General features: G+C 29.8%; 1 protein-coding gene and 1 long non-coding RNA gene across 4 annotated transcripts in view; one reads left to right on the top strand and one right to left on the bottom strand.

Moving 5' to 3' along the window:
* Positions 1 to 15,889, top strand: part of LOC123264818 (headcase protein) — a 152,607-nt gene that overhangs the window by 28,432 nt on the left and 108,286 nt on the right. The window lies entirely within an intron of this gene.
* On the bottom strand, positions 451 to 15,595 carry LOC123264880. The gene is made up of 3 exons (XR_006509435.1): positions 15,437 to 15,595; positions 15,118 to 15,120; positions 451 to 460 (listed from the first exon to the last, which is right to left on the bottom strand). It is a non-coding gene; the product is annotated as an uncharacterized LOC123264880 (long non-coding RNA).

The following is a 15,889-nucleotide window of genomic DNA, read 5'->3' as shown; positions in this document are numbered from 1 at the left end:
AAATAAATAAAGAAAGTTAAATATGAGCATTTTACAAAATAAAGAGGAGAAAAAATAAAATAAAATAGAATAAAAGGGTAGTCTGAAAATGGAGAGTACGTGTACTTTTTCATACATGTAATGTGCAAAGCGTATATTCCACGTAGCGGAAAGGACGAGTGTGGAAGTTGGGGGTAAAGGGAGTCATGCAGATTCGGCCATGCAAGAAAAATCTTTCGCTCTCCACACTACGTTTTCATCCCTACACCCCACAGAATTTCTCAGAAACTCTGGCCCTGGTACGTTGTGTCGCCAATAGTTAGGGTGTGGATGGAAACACCCTTCATATATATATATATTTACTTTTTATCCCTGTAACGGTTCCTGCGCATTTCAAAATGCAAAGGTTGCTTTTTGCGCTCAGAATACCGATGCAGAATATCTGAATTTTCTATATTTATTTTAAAGCTTCCGGCGTGTACTATTTTATTCATTTTCGACAAACACATTTCGAGAATTCATATCAAGTAAAATGAATATTTTAAATGCAATTATCCGGGCGTTTTACATTTTATTGACTGCATAAAATATTTTAGTTTGCTATTCGATTTTGTTTCTTTCATTAGTTGTTGAAATTATTGATCAGTGAGTAATTTAGAAATACTTATCACATTCACTAAAAAAAAAAACTTGATTTAAGATTTGCTGGAGATATTCTCTTTCTTTGAAGTTTTTAGTTTGTAGGGCTGCCACGAGATGGCTAGGTGGCGAAAGTGGTCTCTCTTTTAGAGTTGTAAAGCTTAGAAAAATTTGAGATTTAGGATCAACTATTGGGAACATGGAAAATTATGATTTCCTTAGAGAAATTTTATCAATTTAGATCATTTTTTTCTTCTTGTCTAAGAGTTATATGGGTGGTTCTCTGTAAGGACGTCTTAAATCTGTACAAAATTGTCCGATCAAATTATTTTTGATTTTATTAGAAAAAAAATTAACAAGGGCTACAAAATTATCAGCTTAATGATAATAACTAAACAGCCGATTTAATTTTTGCTTTTTCGATATTTGTGTATCTTTTGCCATATAACATGACAGGGGACTGTTTTTTTATTATCAAATTGAGAAAAATCAAGCAAACTATTTCAATGCATTCAACTTTTAAAGTTCTCAATGAATGTTTACATTAATTAGAATAATATTAAGACTTATGGATTCAATTTTATAAATAAATTATAAATAAAAATAGCTGCCAGGGAACTGAGTTTTGAAGTGGCCCAGACACATATTTCCAGCACAAACGGTGCTTTGACACTAAATAAAATGGCGATAAAGCGCTAACAGCCGTATGGTTATTAACTCAAGGCTAGTTAGATCCTTATAAACCTTACAAAAGGTAAAATAACACGCTGGATTTTTTTTTTTTACTTTGATTTTCTGGCAGGGGACTGTTCTTAAAATGCCTGCGACAAACTTTGGTTTAATGAATTTAATGAAACAAATTAATTTTCGGTACTTTTTATTGAAGAAGATTGTTAGTTAACTAATTAAGTTTATAAACATTATGGACCAAATTATATAATATGGACGAATAACTTAAAATTTAATCTTAAAGTTTTAATTTTAGGAATAGGACAGTCCAGGGGACTGTTATTTCGGTAGTTTACGAATTTATACCAAAAAAACCAAAATTTATTTCATTTTAGTTTTTAATCTTCCAAACAGAAATGTTTTTTTACTTTCGTAATAAATTTTTTTTAGTAACAAAACAACAATTTTTCTAATAAAAAAATGCCTGAGACAGAAAAAAACATCCTTACAGAGAATCACTCATTTATTTTTGATTCGATTTTTAAATTGATCAGAACTGAATTTTTTTAAGCAAGAGTTGAATTTTCAAGGGAATGTTTTTCTTGAATCAAATTAATTTTTTTTTTTTTAAAGTAACTTTTCAAAATAAAATATTTTATTAAACAAGAATATAAATATTGGTCCGTAAATAAGAGAATATAGAAAATACAAGAGACTATAAAGCTCGAAGTAACGATAATATCCTACGCTATTTCTGGATTTATATCGATTTGAATGAGAACTTATGAAAGTAAAAGAGGATAAGAAGGTATTCCTACGTTAACAGCGAGTACCGATACGCATTGGATTGAATTTGAAATTGGATTTTGTTAATAGTAAATGACACTTTTATTTATCGAACATCCAATTGAGAATTTATATAAATATAAATATACAAGAGCCGACGGATCTTATATTATGAGGCGCTTAAACCGGTTGGGTGTTATCAAGTCTGAAAGCCGTGTAATAAAAGGTGAGGATGAAATAGAATATAAATAGTAAAGAATGAAAGATAAAGGATAAAGAAAAGGGTCTGGAAAAGGAGGTAGAATGTGTTGAGAAGAGTGTGAAGAGCTCTAGAGGTAGTATGTATTTTCTAACACTTGACGTTTAAGTTTAAGGGGTGTCAAAGCATTCTACTGCTGAGGAAACCAAGGCACGTTAACGCCGGCTGGTTGGTTGGTTTTGTTGGGTGTTTCTTGTCACGCAGGGTGAAACCGGCGTCAATGTTTGCCGAGTGTTATATACTCTATGTTCTATGGATCTTGAGACGATACGTCGACGGCGTAAACGTGACTGACTCGTAAATCATGAGAGTTGATACCGTCTGGATACAATACGACAGGATACTCTTGATAAATACTTAAAGTCATACCGTATTTTTCACTTTGCAGTGATTCAATCTTAATCTACAGCTTCTTTTCAATTTATTCACCTATTATCACTCTTAAAAATCAAGTCTTAATATTATTTTTAGTGGATTTTTTAAGTTTGAGCTTGGAAACGACCATTTTGTTAAGATAGCACTGCATTACCGAATGAATCTAAATTTAGCTCTTTAAAATGCCGCTAGATGGAGTTAAACGTCAGTTCTGACCTAATGATCTGGTTTAACATAAAGTCAAAAGTGTCTCCGCAGCGTCAATTTATAATGAAAGTAATTGCTTACAGACTGATAGAAGGATTTAGTTCTATTTAATAAGATTTAGTAACAGATACTAAATGATTTAGTAACAAACCTTTCATTGCCAAATATTTAGTAATAGGTACTAAATCATTTATTAAAGCCCATTTAGTTCCACCAAATAAATATTTAGTAGTATTTAACAAATTATTTATTGGTACTCAATAAATCTGTTATTGGTATCAAAGAAATTAATTTTTTAACTAATTTTAGCGTGAAACCTAACTTTTTAACTTAAAATAAATAAAAATAATTAAAATAAATAATTTTAAGTAAAAATTTTAGGTATTATAAAGAAAAGAATCTTGGTAAATAATATTTTTTTATTTGAGACATTTATAAAATTTAAAATTAAACAAGATTTTAACACATCAATAATAGACAAATTAAAAAATGTAAACTAAACTCCACTGAAAAAAGACATAAATAGAAGACATTTATTGGGAGTATGTGTTTTTAAAGGTTTAATAAATCTCCCAAAATCGAGCTGAATAAAATAATCTAAGTTAGTGAATAGGTTATGTATCTCATAAACGTTGGAATTAAAAAGGGTTTACATTTTTTCTCTCTCTCGCCCTCTATTGGACAAACGAAAGTATCTCTGTCATACTTGTACAACAAATGGAATCTTAAAACGCATTTTATGCATAAATAAATGAAAATTTCCCAAAAAAGCGCTTCGCTCTTCGATGGATAATTTAATTGTCTATCGAAGAGCGAAGCGTTTTTTTTCTAAATTTTATCACATACATGAGAAAAACACGTTAGAAAATCAACTATCAACCGCTCTTAAAGCATAGCCATCTACCAACAATACTTGCCAAAGAATTATTTAGTACCTGTTACTAAATATTATTTGGTGGAACTAAATATTTATTTCCATGTAATAAGGCTTTGTTCATATGAAGAAATCATTTATTAAACTGTAACAAATAATATTGATGGGTACAAAATAATTGTTTCTCCTATTAACAAATAAATGAATAAAAATTTTGTTACTAAATCAGTTTAGTACTCCGTACTAAATCCTTCTAACAGTGCAAAAATGAATTAGTGTACCTTGGGCTCAAATTCAATTTATTGCTTTATTATACGACAATTTTTCGAGAATTTTATAAGTTTGGGATAGAAGTCACCATTTTATTAAAAATTTAATGCATTACCGGCAAGATATAAATTAAGTTATTTAAAAATAATATTAGATGGCGCTGATCGTTGATTCTAACAAGAACTTTTTACGGATTTATAATTGATGAAAACAATTGTTGAAAGGAAATAATTAATCTAATACAGAGTCATATTAATTGTCAGGCCCATAAATTAATTAGCGTACCCCAAACTGAAAAACAGCTTAGACGTTGTGTAACGTTGTACCAGCGGCGAAGGTTAATTTCGGGAAATAGTATGCTATTAATTTAATCATCACGTACCGGACTTGTAGAGGTAAAAGGAGAGAGGAAAGAGGTAGTTTGGTAGTTTCCAAGTAATATAATATCTTAACTCTCTAGAGGGTCCCTCCAACTACGTTTATTAAATTTAAAACTCACCGTACTACTAGCGACTGTGAAGACAGTCATGCTGCGACAACGGAAGTTTACAGTTTACAGGTTTAAGATATTAATAGATAGTATAGTATGTTGTATTATGAGTTATTATTATATCGCCTTTTTGTTCTTTTCTGTCGATACTTGATACTTTCTCATTACAGTTGATGCAACTACGTGATATCGGGATTTCCTCTTATCTCTGGAAGTTGATCCTATAATAACTATCATTATCGTAACATTTAATCAGGTCATCATCATCATCATCATCATCATTATCATCATTAAACATTTTTAAAGACTAAGTAAAGATATGAGAGGGTTAGTTATTTTTTATGTATTCATATCCTCGGAAATAATTTCCTGGTATGGCATGATATGTCCATGCATAGTCAATTTAAAAAATTTTACATGTCCCGAAATAAAAATTGGCTGTAGCTGATATGATCATAAATGTCTGTACATGATTTTTTGACCAAAATAGTATTGACAATCTCCAATAGATGGCGTAGGGTCGCTGAATCTTCTCCTAACAAGAACGTTAATTTCTAAAACAAAAATCATTTTTTAATCTATACTAATAAATGGAGAGCCGGTTTTTTTTGTCCGGTAATACTGCGAAAATTACTGAATCAATAGGAATAATATTTATACCATAAGATGCAGCGTGTTTCGGAGAAGGTTTTAGTATATGATACAAGGAGAAAAATTAATTATACTACCTATTATATAAAAATAGTAACTCCTACTATCTAAAATGGTAATAAAATTAATTAGTAACAAAATAATAGGTGGTATCATTGAAAATTGTAATAGTTACTATTAATAATGGTAACGATTACTATCGAAAATAATAATTGTAATTATTATAAATTATAACTGTTACAATCGAAGATGGTAACTGTAACCATCTCAGATTGTAAAAATTTTGAAAGAAAAAATAATATAAGTTTACTTAATCAAATCCTTTATTTACATCCATATTTTAGCTAATGTACAATTTTTCCTTTGAAATATTAAAATATTTTAAATTCCCTTCAAATTTTTTTTTTTAATTTGAATTTTATTGAAAATTTTGATTTTTTTGGAAATTTCAAATTTTTTTTGAAAAATTTGACGTTGAAACTTGTTTTAGACAAATAAAAATTTAAATATAAATTCAATCCGAATTTAATCCCGATTTTTTGTGCACTACAGCTGCTTTTAGTTTATTCAGAAATGAATCCACAGTAACGCAGATTCTTAATTTTTTTAATATTTTTTCCTAGCTTAGATAGTAGTTATTATTATTATTGATGGTAACTGCAACCATCAGGTTATATTAGGAATTACGATTTTGATAATAGTAGTAACTAATTAAAATAATAACAGTTAATATTACTGATTACCATCATGATAGTAGTAGTTACCATCAGGATGGTAAATACTACAATTCAGATGGTTTACTTCATTATTTAAATAATATTTACTACTATTGAATTCAGCTAACAGATTTTAACATAACTAGATAATAAACTTTACTATAAAATTTTGTCCGTGTATGGTGGTAATTACTTATCCGGAACCTATATTTTTTTGACTTAGAAATAATGAACTTTTATTGTAACTAAATTTATTCTATTCAATTGTCATTCGTTTAAAATAAATTTTTTAATTTTATTGGTTATGTTTATATACTAGGCAAATTTTTTCACTTATGAGACCTGCAATTTCTTTAACTGAAACTTTCAACGGTCATTAAAAATTTTTTTTTTCATATCATTTATTATTAATTTTTGTAAGAAAGACACGGAAATGTTATAATGATTACACATTGAAAGTTACAATGAATATTAGCTAGAATAATTACATGGATAAAAGTTGCATGCCAATTCAATAGAATTGGGAATTTATGCAAGTCAAAACAATCCTCTAATTAAATTTTAAGTCTAGATCTAAAAATGCAATTTTATAAAGCGCCCAGCGGAGCGGGTGAGTAACAGCTAGTCAACTATTAAACTAATTTTTATTTAATAAAAAAATATTAATTGCAGATCAATTTATATCAAGTCTAATATGAAAATTGGTCGTATATAAAATTTTTTCACGAAATGTTATTTCAGCAGATTATAGTAGAGAGTTTTTTTGTCAGAGAGTAATCGTTTAGTCCCTTCTATTTCATTTAAGATAGCGAAAATGTGTGTAGAGGATATTGTATAAGTATGTAGGAGCTTTGAAGCACACGCGGTCAGACGTTAGACGGGGCTCTGGCTGGCGCCCTTGAAATTTATCCTTGAACTGGGATAAGAGTCGACGGCGCTCCCTCTCGACACCGAGACCTACCGCAACCAGATCGATACAAGGTAGAATAAGAAGAAACACCCACATCCATATCCATATCCATATCCATAGATATACACTGCAGGCTTTTCCCATTACTCACTTTCAGATATTTTTATTTATTAGTTTAGACTTTTTTTTAGCCTTCAGTTCAAGGCTGAAGAAACTTTAGGGCTTTAGTTGATTAATTTTTGGAAAAATAATTACATGATTTTGTTGATAAGTTTTTTTTTAGAAATTTTTTTTTAAGAGAAAATAAAAATCTTAAGACGGAAATTTTCGATTAAAAGAGAAAATACTAATATGAAATTGAAAATAATCATAAGTGTATTGTCATGGTAAATTGTAAGTGCATGACATAACGACAAATGAGAATGCCAAAGAAAAGTTCTAAAACAAGAGGAGAAAAACAGTGTGTCTTATAATTGCCGGAGACACGTGTCGAGGGTAGCAAGCGAGTAGAAAGACATGAGCTTTTTCGCCGGAATAGAAATAAAAATAAAAATAAAAATAACATGTGGGATTCTTCTTTCAGTTGTATTACAAACAACTCTATCTGTATATAAGTGTATGTACGAATGTGGTGTTTAGTATGTAGAGGCTGATGTCTATGAAAGTGCCACCACAAAAAGTATTGAAGACTTCCGCTTTATGACAGAAAACTCCCCAGACATAGACAGAACGGGAAAAAAACATTTTTCTAGCTTATTCTTTTCTTCCCTCATAAGACGGTCTTATGTCTGACCTTACTGATCCGTAACTACTCTAGAATTTTTTTTAGCTGGTGCAAGTACTCATGGATAATCATGCCCAGCTAAGAGATGGTAATAAAATTAAAAGTATCCAATTTAATCAAAAAGTTTTTGTGTCAATTATTATTTAAGTAAATTTTTGTTTTTAATTTTAACGAACAGGACTAACTTTTGCGATAATCAAAAAGATAAATCATTATTTTAGAATACTAATTTGCAATGAAGACTTATTTTAGTGCAGTTGGATAATTTTGGCCTACTTTAACATAATTTAATTGTTCAAAGATTTTTTTTTTTCATTTAGAATGCACAAAAAGAAAAATTTCTTGAAGAAAATTTTCGGGTGCCTAAAAGAAGACCGAAGTTGTGTTGGTCGAAGTAAAAATTTTTCTTGAAATTCTATTCTTGGTCGAAGTAATTTTTTCTTAATTCAAATCATCATAAATACTTGATACAATAAATTTTTATATTTGATCAAAATTTTTAGATACTTTAGGGAAGCAGTGCCACCTACTTCAGCTGAGAAAAAAATTTTCTCATCTTGAGAAAATTTTTCTTTTGAATATTTGATACCCATTTTATATTATTTAAGCGTGCAATTATACATATTGAATGAAAAAAAATGATGAAATATTATTTGATCTTGCCATTTGACATGTTAATCAATAAAAATTTACTTCTATCTTTATATTTAATTTTTTGGACCAAGAGAGAAATTTTCTCAAGACAAGAAAATTTACTTCTATCAAGAACTAAATTTTTTGGAGCAAGAGGCTGAATTTTCTCAAAACAAAAAAATTTTCTTGACTTAAATAAATTTTCTTGGATCAAGATACGTATTTTTTAAAACAAGAGAATTAATTTTGTTGGAATAACCAAAATTTCTTGTGTCAAAAAAAATTTTTTTTTCGCTCAAGAAAATAATCAGGAAGAAAAATATTTTCTTTGCTTAAACTGATTAAAATTCAATTTTAAACAAATTTTTTCATTAAAAAAATTTTTTTTATAAAGCAACCTCGTACAATAAATCAGAAAGCAGTAATTGACATTGAATAGCCGTTGTAACATAGAGAAGCATCTAAATTCTAAAGCAATGTCCCATAATGTGAAATGAACGAGAATAGTTAGCTGTATTGTATCTATTCTACACTATCTCCTGTCGACATACAGACGGTACTATAGCAACACTAACACCGATACTGATACGGTAAAAGACCCCCGTGCAGTACATATTTAACCGTACCAGCAACTAGCGACGTATATAATAGGCAGAGTATACACTGGCATATAGAACTGCATGTGAGGATCGTTTTATCAAGGGAAATTGCTACGTCGGGGTTCGTTTATCGAACGACGACACACGGTGCAGTTAACTCTAGTCTATTGCGGACTACCACCCTCGGCATCCCTTTGCTCTCAGCCATGCTTAGTGGGAGAGTCGTTTTTTGCCCTCTACCTCTACCTATACCCTCACATATCGCCGGTACTTCACTTCATCGAGTTCTGCACAATAAATTGCACAGCAACGACGTTATATGCAACTAAAGCTCACTATACAGTCTGCTGTCTAGCTTCTATCGGCGAAAGTGATTCGATATGGATATGGGCATCAGGAAAAAGGTATACCCGTATAACTATTTCCATAACGGGGTTTTATTAACATTTTCTTAAAGCCGATCTCAAACTAGTATTCAGTATTATTATTATTTTTATCGTATGGTTTGCTACTTGAGTTAAATCTCAGCATTTCCCAAGCTCCGTAAACCAAACAAGAGGAAACAGGAAAAAATAGGAGATTTATGTGCCGCCGGCAGTTAAAAAAAATCTATAAAAAACTTATATAGAAAGCATCTCTCTGCTTGTCTCTTTGCTGGTGAAATCACCCAAAGCAAATGATAAAATTACTCATGTCATTTTTTTTCGTTGTCATTATTAATTTTCTTTTTATCTATAATCATCAAAAGTTCTAAAGTTTTAAGGTTATATTTTTTACATACTTTTATTTTACACAAAATCTATTTCATCATGACGTAGTCTTTGAACGAAGCCTTAATTTAAACTTTAAATGTGAAATAATAATACTTATTCATACAAAAATCCGTAAAAATTAAATTTAAAAAAGTTTGGAAAATTCAAATGAGCATGCCTTAAGCGCTCATGTCATACATAAATTATTAAGATCATAACAAAAATTATTCGTTTTTAATTTGAATTTTCCCGCGAGTAGTATTATCCCCTCTGTAGGTCGAGTTAAAGGAAAATTATAACAGATGATAAAACAGTTAGTAATTATACCATCATGTATGTATAGTTTCTGCTTGTTTATAGTTATTTCAATCCTGTTTATGAAAAATATATATATGGCTGCCGAAATCGCAGAAAAAGTCACCGAACTGACAATCGAAAAAAATTAACTGTATCGAAACGGAATTATTTTGACACGCAATTTTCACAAGGGTTTTGACAAACTTCCTCAGGAATAAAACAAAAAAAAAATTAAATCGTGAAAGTGATTTTTGACAAAGTTGTGGTGTTATCAAGCCCAGTGCTTCCGTGAATACCACGCTCTTATTCATTTAATTCATCAGAAAAACGAGTTTTTTCTGAGAAATCTTATGTAATCGATAAGAAAATTTTTTTAACGTGTTCTGTAGTTACTATTATTTATTTCAATATGCTTTTTATCCATAATTTTTTTCGTTTAAATTATGAAAATCACGTTTTAATCGAAATCACGATTTTTAGGCGAGAGTAGAGCATACCTGCGCGCTTCGCGCTTAAGGCATGCAAAAACGCAATTCGGCCACACTCGAAATGGAAGGTAGATTTCGATAGTTTTGAAGAGCTACTATTTCTGAACTAATTGAAGGATTTCGCTCATTTTAGGGCTCATGCAAGCTAATTGTCCAAGGAATATGTATACTAAATTTCATTAAGATCTGTTGAGAATTCTCGATATAATAACACACATAAGTTGGTTGTACTAGACATTGCCTGAAAATGGTTCAATTGCACTCTCAACTTTGATAAAATAACTAAAAATGGTCAAAATGTTCATGTTATATACGTCAAATTGAAGTTAATTTCATGAGATTTTACATGAATTTATCAAAAATTAGCAATCTCTTTTCAATCAAAATTTATACAACAATGACGTCACTGAAAACGTAAATTTCACTATTTTGATAATTTTGAAGAGCTACCATTTCTAAACTTATTGACGAATTTCGCTCATTTTAGGGTTCATGCAAGCTAATTATCCAAGGAATCTGTATACTATATTTCATTAAGCTCTGTTGAGAATTCTCGATATAATAACACACATAAGTCGGTTGTACTACATATTGCCTGAAAATGGTTCAATTGCACTCTTAACTTTGATAAAATAACTAAAAATGGTCAAAATTTTCATGTTATATACGTCAAATTGAAGTTAATTTCATGAGATTTTACATGAATTTATCAAAAATTAGCAATCTCTTTTCAATCAAAATTTATACAACAATGACGTCACTGAAAACGTAAATTTCACTATTTTGATAATTTTGAAGAGCTACCATTTCTAAACTTATTGACGAATTTCGCTCATTTTAGGGTTCATGCAAGCTAATTATCCAAGGAATCTGTATACTATATTTCATTAAGATCTGTTGAGAATTCTCGATATAATAACATTCATAAGTCGGTTGTACTACATATTGCCTGAAAATGGTTCAATTGCACTCTTAACTTTGATAAAATAACTAAAAATGGTCAAAATGTTCATGTTATATACGTCAAATTAAAGGTAATTTCACGAGCTATCACAAGAATTTTTCAAATTTAGCTATCTCTTTTCAATCAAAAGTTATACATCAATGAAGTGACCAAAAACGTGATTTTCAATTGCAAATCTGACACTCAAATTTTTTTTTTCTTAAAATTATCGAATTTCTTCCTTTCAAATAATTTACATTTTACTTCGATTAATTTAATCGGCAATAAAACCTAGCCTTGTTGAAATAAAAATGATTCTTTCAATGCCATTTATTTAAACCTCAAACAATCTTATTCAAAATTAAATCATTCATTCACGAAAAATTCAAATATTATGTCGTAACTTGAATCTTATTTCTGAGTCAACTCACATTTATATCATACTTGCTAAGTAACCTAGTGACGTAACTTCATTCAAAGTACACTCGCGCTCATCAGTCAGCTTACCAAAAAAAAAATTTCTTAATAAATAAAAATCGGTACTCATATAAAATAAAAAATATCTATTTAAAATTAAAAGAAAAAGAGTACCGAAAAAAATTAATATCATAATATTATAGCTATAACTTTGATTAAGATGAAATAAACTATTATATTAGACATTAGGGTCTTGAAGATGGAAAACATTAAGTGGGTGGAGATATGAGAGATTAGAATGTAGAGGGATATCGAAGCTTTTCAAGATTTATTGCGCCATTATTGGCTACGGTGCTTGACTAAACTACTGCGTAGAAGTTTCCTTCATATACCGTAGATTCATTTCATAAAGAAAAAAAATATAGTATAGTACACCGCAGGAGGCACATCCAACCCCCTTGGTAATTTTACCCATCGTACATCATACATCATATCTATGTCTAATGTTTTTTCACTCTTTTATTATATAAACGATTTTCTAGATTTTAATTTTAGCAAAATTTCTAAATAAAAAATTGGCATACGATTTGTGAAACTTTTTTGCTAGATAACAGTTCGCCTAGTTACTAGGGTTGCCAAAAAATGGTTTACTAGTAGCGTTGCTTGGTAACAGTTGTTAGGGTTGCTACGCAATGGTTGTTAAGAAGAGAGGGGGGTAGACGCCAAATGTTAGAAGGAAAGTAGATGTAGTAAGCATAATATGGTCAATTTTTTTTGTAAATATTTTATACTTATGAAATTATATTATCCCTTGCGAGTAAAACGCGTTGTTTTTTTAGAAAGATTAATTTATAATTAAAGATCGTGTTTTTTATCACCAAATTCTGGTGTGTACGGATCCTTTTATCTCTTGAACGAGCCAGTTCGCCGAAAGACGGATTCTCTCGCCCACTCGTACATCTGTCGAGATAAAATAACAATAATATAGCGGCAAGAACTGGAAGAAAGATAGAAAAGTAGATAGCGAGAGTGAAAATAACAGCATCACATCCTTTTATCGGATTTGCAAACTTCTTTAAATTTTCTCGATGTTAATTCGCGTGAAAATTTCTACCTTGGAAACTTTTTCCACTGAGATTTTTTTTTCCTCAGTCAATAGAAGGAAAATCAAATCTAAATCTGCCCTTGACTCATTATATTTGAGAAACTTCTGAAATCATGAAGGAAAATAAAAAAAAAATAAAACCGTATATCTTTCGTTCTATTTATAATTTTATAATTAATTATCCCTTCTCAGAAGTTACAAACGGGTAAAATAATTTTCCTCGGTAATTAATCATTTAAACTCCTTCATTTTCTCCCTTTTCACTCTCTTAAATTAATTGAATTAAGTCACTCAAAATTAAACCTGAATTATTTTTTCCATCAAACGAAACCTTTTTTTTTTTTTATTAAAATAATAATTATTTTTTACGAACTTTTTTTAAATCATCTACATTTTCCGAGAAAAATTTTTTGACAGAGTCAATTTTGAACGGAAATTTTTTCTATTGATTCACATCTTTTTATTTTTTTTTTTGATTCTGTTCGTGAATTTCTAGAATAAATTTAAACTGATTGTTTCCAGGGAAAAAAGTAAACTGTACAGTTCACTCGAATTCCGGGTAATTTTTATAGTTTCAAACAGTACAGCGGACATCGGGGTGGCAAAAATATAAATATTACAGAAATTGAAGTAGAAAGTGTAAAAGCCACAGTTTATAATTTAATATCGAAAATAAGTGATTAGTAGCTGTCACTATAGTAAATAACTACTCTCTCGTCTTAAAAAATTACAGTTTCAAACCGTAAAAATTGCTATTTCAACATATAGTTCATACTATGAGCAGGGGAGCTCAGATCAGGAGAAGGGGGTCTCACTCTGGGAGAATTTAACATTTGAAACAATAAAAATTCTACTTTTAAAATATACATTTTATCAGTTCAAGCAAATCAATAATTATAGTTTGATTTTTAGCGTTGCGTTTAAAATTTACCATTTTACTTTGTAAATATTGACATTACTTGTATTGGAAATTTAGTAACTTTATTTTATACTTTTTACATATCATAAGATCATTTTTTAGGTACGAAATGATAAATATCAAAGTCTGAATTCTTAATTATTATACTTTAATATTTTAGACATTCACAGAGCGAATATTATTGTTTCAAATAGTATTTTCTTCCATTTGAAGAATAAATTGTAGCGTTTAAATGATAAATATTATAAAGTGAATAGTAAAATTACAATTTTACTGTTTGAAATGGTAATTTTTAGTAGTTGATCATTACTTATTATAAATCGACTATTATTTATTACAGTTTACTTTTTTTCGTGTGGAAGCAATAGTCAAATTTGAAAGATAATATTCTGCTTGAACCTAGTTTTTATTCAGTGTAACAATGTTTTTGTTATATTTTCCCAAACCATATCTGTCAACACGAAGTTTGCTGTTCCATGTTAGTTTTCCCTCATACAATAGGATACTTCCCAAAGGAGCTTATAAGCATGGGTAGATAACGTCATTGTCCTTGTCATCAAACACACAGCAGCCCCATGTTCATGTCACATCACCAAAATATGTCAAAATGTATATTGACTCTTTTTTCCACCATAAAAAAGCTCCCTTCATTTTAAACACGCCTAATCCACTAGCCGTTACAAAAATATTAACAATCCTACTTCAGATCTTACCAAAAAAAGTTCTCCAAAAGAATTCACTTTAGATAGCGATTAATTTATTAGTCTTTTTCGTTTTTCTATCGGGGACACGAAAAAGGCGGCGTCTGGCCTGGATGACAAGATTTTCAAGCAAAGCACAAATGGACCTAAGAGTCCTCTAGACTATAAATTTATATCAACCCTCGAAAAATCACCTTTTTATTTTTATTTAGATATTTCAATACATATAAATTTTAGTAGCTCAAATCGAATCTCTATATTTCTTAGGCGGCCATAAATGTGGTGTAGAATGGAGAAGCCGGGGCATTTATTCTGGTTGAATTCACGGTACATATCGTTCGACTCTTCATCAAAGCTTGGCTTCGTCATTTACTTTACCTTATATACCTTATACTATACTTTCATTTCATCTAATTCGATTCCCTGTATGTGATCCTGTTCCCGTTTCACCACAACTCACATTAATCTAAGAACATTGGTGTAAGGTGAGCTTGTTCGAGTCCTCCGAGATCCACGTCAATGTCTCTTTAACGTGAGAGAGAAGCCATTAATTGCCTTGAGGGTTACTTAAGTCTTCTCATCTTGAAATTCCATACCGTTCCATCTCAAAACTTGACTTTTTCTTCACGTAATATTTTTTTTTCTCCTACTAACTTCCTTTCTGATCGTATGTTTCTAAAATTAGTCTTTACTATCAGCATCTACAGCTCAAAACACACTGCATTTTTTGGTACAAATTTTACATGAATTATTCTAGTAACTTTTAAGTTAAACATTTTATAGATTTGTTTTCGATTTCGTGATAAGATAAAGTACCCAGTACTTGAAGACTTATAATAATGGGATCAGTATTTAAACAGACTTTTTGAATTGTTATAATACAAAATTCGTAAATTTATCATGAGTAATATGCGCATTTTATAATTATTAAATGATACAGTAATTGATTTCTGTAAGTTTTTTCAATTATAACCCGAGTCGAAATTTAAGTCGTAGATTCAACGTTTTAAACGTTCAAATCGTAAATTCGACGTATTGAACGTTGAAAACGTAAGTTCAACGTATTGGACGTTGAAATCGTAATTTGAACGTATTGAACGTTGAAATCGTAATTTGAACGTATTGAACGTAAAAAATATAGATTTAACTGTTTTAAAAAAAATATATGATCCAATTATATTTTTTTGTATACCTTGCCATTTGGCAACAGCCTTGGCATTATTAAATAAATAAATAAATTGATGTATCAACTTTCGAACACACCCTCCAGTTTTTAATTTTTCTGCAAGAACTGAAAAAAAAAAAAAACAGCAAAGCACAAAAATTTATAATGTAAAATAAGAAAATATCTATTAAAAGACTAAAATGTCTTAAGGAGCGTAGGACAGTCTGGTGGGAAGCTGGGACGCAGCCATAGATTATCAGA

This window comes from Cotesia glomerata, linkage group LG5 (genome assembly GCF_020080835.1).
Source record: "Cotesia glomerata isolate CgM1 linkage group LG5, MPM_Cglom_v2.3, whole genome shotgun sequence".
NCBI classification, from domain to species: Eukaryota; Metazoa; Arthropoda; class Insecta; order Hymenoptera; family Braconidae; genus Cotesia; species Cotesia glomerata.
The sequence above is the reverse complement of the archived record's forward strand: the minus strand, read 5'-3'. Positions and strand labels throughout refer to the sequence as shown.